Raw genomic sequence first — 8,346 nt, 5'->3', positions numbered from 1 at the left:
CCTCTCTCTATTGTGTCCTGTTTCCAAGGAGTACCTGATGCTATGTTATTAAAGAACAGGAGGTTTGTCTGCCTATTCTTCCATAAATATGAGGACATCAAAAAAATGATAAAAAGCTTCCCAAATTCTAAAATCTTTTGGAATGTCAAGTGTAACTTATAAAATAATGTGTTCAAGTTAGTGTATGATAGAAAAGATAATCTTTAGCCTCCATATACTGAAAAATGTGACAGCCCAATTTTAATTAGAAATGTTAGGTTGCTTGTCTCTTCCAATAGTACCTACGATTTATTTATGTTACATTTACTTACAGTCTTAAACAGTTCTTTTTCTTGAGATGTCTTTGAATTTTTCTTTACTTTATCAAGAAAACAAGAATGGATTATATACCTTACAAATTGTGCATGCTCAAATCAAAATTGTTATGAATTAGTAAAACTAGGAAAATAAACTTTCCTTGAATCTTACATGCGGTAGCCATGGCCATCAGCATTGTGAACCTACTAATTACAAGGCAGCGTTGCAGAGACTAAGCATGTGGACACCCACTTTACTCAGCAAATTAAAGCTTTCCAGGCTATGGGATTGTTAGTTGTTTGACACAGAGGTTAGATTCTTAGGTAAGATGGGGCATATTTTGGAAATCTGGAACTGACTTTGGGTTTTTAATGGTACTGACCCTTTATTGGGAAGATCATTTCAAACATTTTCACCATGAGGTCACTCAGTTAACTCTTTTGACTGAATTGACTGATGATGCAACCAAACTATTTCTCTGAATTGACATGTTTTCAGCAACATGACAATGCAGTCAAAGAATTATGGAAAGAAATAGTGTTCATGAGTGACTACTGTCTGTCAGTCACTTTGCTAATTGATGAGAATACAGTGATGACCAAAAATATACATGGGTCCTGCTCTCAAATAATTGCTTAGTAAACATAACATTCCTTCTGTGATAAGAGATGTGAAAGAGAGGTACAGACATTTGTTAAGCACCTGGTTTGGGCAGAGCACTTTGTTTATTCACAAATCAGTATGGAAACTTGTACGAAGGTTAAAAAGATGAATTGCAAGTGGAAGAACTAAGGAGATCTGACTTAACGGGATTCATATAGAAAAAATACATAAGAAGAGTTGGGTTTATGGCAAGCTTAGTAGGAGACCATGTGATGTGACTTTCAAAATAACTCAAGCAATTTTAGAATGATTAACAGGAGCCCGAGGTATAGATTAAGAAAGGAAAAAGGCATCAGTGTATTTGACACTGGTCACATGTTTTAGGCTCCTTTTCTGGGAAGTACAACTTAAAAGGGTTATTAAAAATCTGGTGGTGTCCCAAGGAGCTGACTCCGTATGGTGAAAGGTCCAGAAACCACATCTATGAGAAACATTTGAATAAACTGGGAAGCTTGACAAAGAGAAGACAAGGGAGAGTACGATAGTGTCTTTAAATAATTAATATGCTGTCATGGAAGATGAATTGGATAATGTTGTATAGCCTTACGTGACAGATCTTAGACCAACCAAAGGGTGGAAGTTACAAGATTAGGTTTAACATTAATGATGAACCTTTCAACAATAAAAGCTAGTTGAAAATGTAATGAGTCCCTTTGTAAGGTATGGAGTCTATGGCATCAGAAATGTTCAAATAGTGGCTTGAATTAAAGCATTTTTCAAGAATGCTATGGAAAGATTTTTTAACATTAATTGAGACACTAAACCAAATATTTTCTAAGGTCTCCCAACTCTGAATTTCTATGATTTTGTATTATATTTGATAGAAAAATTTGTCTTCTAGAATGCACAAATGTAAAATTTTCATTTTTTCTGCAGAAATTTAGTGAAAGTCTATCACTGTGGGAGGAAAATAAATCACACACAGTCTCTGATCTCCAGGTGCTGCAGCCTAGTAGACATGACAAGCATCTGAAAACAAAGAAGTGACTCAGGATGAAATCAGTGCTGTGACACAGTTATATGCAAACTTCTCTGAGAAAATATGGTAGTATTCAATCCTGATGGAGGTGGTAATAAGGGAGAAGTAGAAAAGCTTAACAGAGAAGGCAGGAGATAATTCTTCCTGTTTTTGTTTTCTTTTTGAGGTATGGATAAAACGTAAAAGAGTCAATGACCCAAAGCAAAGGGCACGTTTTGTTACCTCCTGCCAAGGTACTTTAGTATACTATGAGATACACATACACAAGATGAGTAAAGTATAGTTCTGTGTCTGTCCAATATTGCATCCTATATTCAGTACAGAGAATAGAGATGTGGGGCTTTGTTGTTGAGTCCCATATGTAAGCTACAGAATGTGTATACCTGTGTTGGGCATAATATGCTTTATAGATATATAAACAAAACTGTGTAGATCCTAACACATTATGTAACTTTGCACCTAAAATATTTTATTTATTTTTATTAAATATCTCCACTGGAGATATGCAATTTCCTTTCTCCATAGTGGCTTTAAGAAAAAAAACACAGCAGCCTTATTGAAATTTAATGCAAATACCATGTAATTCACCCACTTAAAATGCATAATTCTACTGTTTTTAGTATATTTACTGATATGTACAACTATCACCATAGTTAGTTTTAGAGCATTCTCATCGCCTCAGACCCCATTCACTTTCGCTATGACTCCCTATCCTTCTATCCTCCTTAGCCTTAAGCAACCATTAATCTACTTTCTGTATATATTTGCCTATTCTGGAAATTTCATGTAATATGTCATATTTTATGATTGGCCTTTTTCATTTAGCATAAAGTTTTCAAGGTTCATTCATGTTGTGGAATGTATCAATACTTCATTCTTTTTGTGGCCGAATAATATTGCATTGTCTGGCTATACCACATTTTGTTTATCCATTCCATCAGTTGATGGGCATTTTGATTGTTTCTACCTTTTGGCTATTATGAATAATGCTGCTACAAACATTTGTGTACGTTTTTCATTTACCTCAGGTATGTAACTAGGAGTGGAATTTTAACTGTTTGAGAAACTTCTGAACTGTCTTCCAAAATTGGCTGTGCCATTTTACATTCCCACCAGTGGTGTAGGAGGGCTCCAATTTCTCCACATCTTCATTATTATCTGATGTTTTGATTCCAGCTATCCTAGTGAGTGTGATGTTGTATCTCATTGTGGTATTTCCCTGATGACAAATGATGCCAAGCATCTTTTCATGTGATTATTTGCCACTCGTATATATTCTTTGCAGAAATGTCTATTCAGATCCTTTGCCCATTTTAAAATTTGGTTATTATCTTTATATTATTACTTGTAAGACTTGATATATTCTAGATAAAAGTCGCTTATCGGATATATGATTTGTAAATATTTTCTCCCATTCTGTGGGTTGTCTTCACTTCCTCAATATTGTCTTTTGAAGCACAAAACTTTTAATTTTGATGCAGTTCAATCTATTTTTTCTTATGTTGCTTGTGCTTTTGTGTCACATCTAAGAATCCAGTTCTGAATCTGAAGTCATGAAGATTTACCCTTCTGTTTTCTTCTAAGAATTTTATAGTTTTAGCTCTTATATTTAGGCCTTTGATCCATTTTGCATTAATATTTGTATATGATGTGAAGTAAGGATCCCACTTTATTCTTTTGCATGTGGCTATCCAGTTGTCCCAGCACCATTTGTTGAAAAGGCTATTCTTTCCCCATTAAATGGTCTTGGAACCCTTGTCAAAAATCAGTTGATTGTAGATACATGGGTTTATTTCTAAACTCTTCATTCTAACCCATTGATCTATATGTTTATCTTTGTGCCAGTACCACACTCTCTTGATCACTGCTTACTTTGTAGTAAGTTTTGAAATCTGGAAATGTATATTTTCCAACTTTGTTCTTCTTTTTTCAAGATTTTTTTGGTTATGGTGGGTCCCATGATATTCCCTAAAAAAGTTAGAAGCGGCTTGCTAATTTCTACCAAAAAACCCCCACTGGGCTTCTCATAGGGATTGTATTGAATCTGTAGATCAATATTGGGAATACTGCCATCTTAGTACAGTTAAGTCTTCTGATCCATGAATATGGGATAGTTTCCCATTTATTTAGATCTTATTTAATTTCAACAATGCTTTGTAATTTTCAGAGTATAAGCCTTGCACATTTTTGTTAAATTTATTTGCAAGTATTTTATTCTCTTTGATACTTTCTTAAATGGACTTGTTTTTTAATTTCATTTTCAGATAATTTATTGCAAGCACATAGCAATACAATTGGTTACCTTTTATCCTGCAAACTTGCTAAACTCATTTATTAGTTCTAATAATTTTTTAGTAAGTTCCTGAAGATTTTCTATATACAAGATCATGTCATCTGCAAATAGAAATAGTTTTGCTTCCTCCTTTCCAATCTGGATGCCTCTATTGTGGCTTATTAACAAAATCTTTAATGGAGAGGAAAAAAAGAGTGGGGTAAAAAGACAGATACTATGCTGAAACATGCACATTTAGATATTTGTGAACTCACATTGTAAGAATATTACAGCCAGAAATAGGTAACAGTTTTATAACACTTACTTTGCACCAGTCACTTTATACTTATTAACTTATTTAATAATCACAACATCCCTATGAGGTTGTTGTATTTCATTTTATAGATGAGGGTGCTAAGGCATAGAAATGAAAATGGCCCCACAGCCCGTAAGTGGCAAAGCTGGAATGAAGGACTTAATGACAACAGCTAAGAGTTGCATTCTACTTAACAACTTACAAGGTATTTTCAAATAATTTATATTTCAATTAATGCTCAGTATAACTAAGCAGGAAATATGTACCCATTTTACAAATGACAAAACTGGTGTTCAGAGATATTAAATGATTTGAAAAAAAGTCCAGAATTAATAAGGCAAAATCATAATTAAAGTTCTTTTGACTGAGGCTTTATTTGTTATATCACAAGTATACTTCTGAAAGCCTTTCTTCATACTGGATATGGAGCAACCCAGTGGCTTGTACGCAGGATAGAAAATATTGCTAACTATTTCAGCTAAGTTTCTTTGGATGGATTGGTCAAAGCTATCCTGGCTAATCCAAACAAAAGGGAATTTATTGGAAGTGATTAGGACAGCCATTGGAACTGGAGGAAAAGCATGACTATCAAGCTTTGGAAAGTCAAATCTCAGGGCAGACACTGGGATCTGGTATATAGAATTAGTGAACAGTCTTTCCAGGGCTTTGTGATCAAGAGGAGTCAGATCCAGGGCTTCCCTGGTGGCGCAGTGGTTGAGGGTCCGCCTGCCAATGCAGGGGACGCGGGTTCGAGCCCTGGTCTGGGAAGATCCCACATGCCGCGGAGCGACTGGGCCCGTGAGCCACGATTACTGAGCCTGCGCGTCTGGAGTCTGTGCTCCGCAACAAGAGAGGCCGCGATAATGAGAGGCCTGCGCACCGCGATGAAGAGTGGCCCCCACTTGCCACAACTAGAGAAAGCCCTCTCACAGAAACGAAGACCCAACACAGCCATAAATAAATAAATAAATAAAATTAAAAAAAAAAAAAAAAGAGGAGTCAGATCCAGCTACTGTCTACTCTGGTGACACTCTACTCAAGATTCTAATTCCAAGAAGAGTCTGATTTGATTGACCTAGCTTGATCCATTGGCCCACTCAATGACTTCTAAGTCCCAGGAACTCTAAGTTCAATGGAGGATGGTGAAGAACTGGGATGCTGTTTTCAAGAAGAGGAAATGAGCATTGTGATAGCTGAGCTCCTCTATCTATTTTGCTAATATGTGCAAACCACTTTTCGTTGCACTACCACAGGTCACAAATCTCTAAAATGGGGAAACTAAAAAGTGATCAGTGGGCATATTTTGCAAATTAACCTTTCAAAGGATTCCTTGAGATTCATGTATGGAACGCATTCCATTATTCCATGAATATGAACCCTATATTTATGGTATCTTGTTTTATAGACTCCCACAAGGTACCATGTGTCTATATGTGCATGTATGTGTGTATATACATATGTATATACACACATATATAGTGTATGTGTATATATATCATATGTATAATATAAAATATGTTATATAAATTATATGTGTACATGTATACATGTATATATGTGAGTATATACACATATATACATGTATACATAATATATATATAACACACAATAAAGAAGAAAAATGATAATTTTTTAGTGTCAAAAAGGAGGATATGAATTTTCCACTTTTCAGTGGGAAAAAAAGTATTATCAGTTTACTTTGATTTTTATTTTTTACTTTGATTCTCACCTTAGGACATAGAATAAAGTTATAATATGGGAAAGCCATTATGAATGCACTCTAGGTTCAATAGTTTATCAGCATAAAAATGTGCCTTAGCACAACAACAGCTTTTCTTACAGGTAGGACCAATGTTGTAAATTGTCTCCATTGCTTCATTCAGAAATGTACCATGGACTGCTTAATTATAATTTTTTCCTATTAGTTTTGTTTTTCTTCATTACTGTGCCCTCGCTGTAAGGTTCTATAATGCAGCTTACAAAAGAAAAGCCACAAGATGCTGGGGATAGAATGAGAACAATCAAGAGGAGGTAAAGAGACAGGCAAATGAAATTATTATGAATGGTGCATTGCAATATTTCTGCACTGTACTTTTTTATATAAAGGAACAGAGCAATTTAAAAGGTGTATTTTAGCTGTGGTGAAAGAGCAGTTTAATTGGTTATAAGTAAGTGTTCATGACACAGTACAGTTGGATTGCCCCTGGTGAAATCAATTTGTATTCTAACATTTCTTAAGACAGACCTTTGTTTTTCTGGATGGGCACTTTTATTGGCTTATCAGTGAAGATATTTGTGAATTTGGCTGCAGGAGATGTAGAGTGGCCAGTGAGCAAGTTGCAAAGAATGTGGGCTTTAATAAATAGGAATTCCAAAGGATTTTGCAGGTTTAGCTGAGTGGTGACACCTGCTCTCTTCCCTGCTGCCAGAGCATGGAATATGATTTTTGCACTGCCATGTCACATTGGCCCATGATAAACAAACCTATTTATTTTATAAGAAACAATAGCAACATGATATGACAACTTGAGCTGGCCCAGTGCAATTCAATTGTGTTATTTTCTGATAACAGGAGTATAGCTTGTGTCATTGCTGTATATCACTTTCTCTGTGTAAATTTGGGTTTTTTTCAAGCCTAAAAGACAAATCCAGCTTTTATTGCTTTTATTATCTTTGATAAGTGACGTAGCAAGAGCTGGTGCTCCTTGCATTAAACTTAACATTAAAAAATGATATAAAGAGACTTGAATTAAGATTCAATATGATTGTAATTTATAACAAATAATTAGGCTGCTTTCAGATGATAATATTGTCTACCATTTGGCTTCTTTTTTGGAGGAGTGGGGCATAGGTCTATGTCCAAAGGAACAGTAGTTTCCAGCTCTATTCTTTCTTTCAAAACTCTTATCAGTTGAGATGTTTCTGTTTTAGATTATCTAGAATAATAATTTACTTACTTATATAAAAAGCACAGAAAAGCTTTTGTTTTGTCATGAAAATCAGAAGCACACCTAGGTTTTCAAATAAAAAGGATGCATTTACATTTCATGCAACAAATTTAAAAATTATTTTTACTGTGAAGTTTCCATGATAGAAAAGTAGAATTTAGCACAAAAGAACTCATTTTAAACTTTTTTCCCATCTCCAGAAAAGACAATAAGCAGGTATACCAAACTTTCAAAGTATTATAGCACGCTTGTTTCATTTTCAAATTCTGCTGTAAATTCTCCTTGCCCCTGTATTGAGAAAAACCAGGTGCCTATAAAAACTAGGGAATATCTGTGTCTTTGATATGAACAGACATTGTATGTTAAGTGTACAAAACAACTACAGAAACTTGAAAAGCAGAAATGAAACACAAAGCAAATTCATGTTTTTGCTGATTGTTTAACAACGAACAATTCTTTACAAATCATCATAACCTAGTCATGAGGGGTAATGCACTTTGCAACTGAGTTTTGAGCATGATGTTGCCTTTTTATTTTGAGTTGTCTTTTCTAGTAAGATACATTTACCCTTCAGGGCTTGAATTTTATGTCTTTTCTTTCTGACATTACTTATATCCACTCATGATCACTTCCATAGATTTATGCTGGGTTGAAAGTTTTTACTCTGACCATCATACCCCATATGACTGGGCTAGAGCTGTAGTGACAGTGGATAAGGAAACGTGAAACAAGAGCAAAATCTAAAACAAAACAATAACAATAAAAAAAATAGCCACTATGACAACATCTTTTATTCTGGGAGAGGTGCTTGACTGTATCTGAGTGGAAGAGGTGATATGCCTAAAAGTGAGAAGATGATTCCCACTGTCCC

The sequence above is a fragment of the Balaenoptera physalus genome (assembly GCF_965194825.1).
Source record: "Balaenoptera physalus genome assembly, chromosome: 15".
Lineage (NCBI taxonomy): Eukaryota > Metazoa > Chordata > Mammalia > Artiodactyla > Balaenopteridae > Balaenoptera > Balaenoptera physalus.
Note: the sequence above shows the minus strand (reverse complement) of the source record.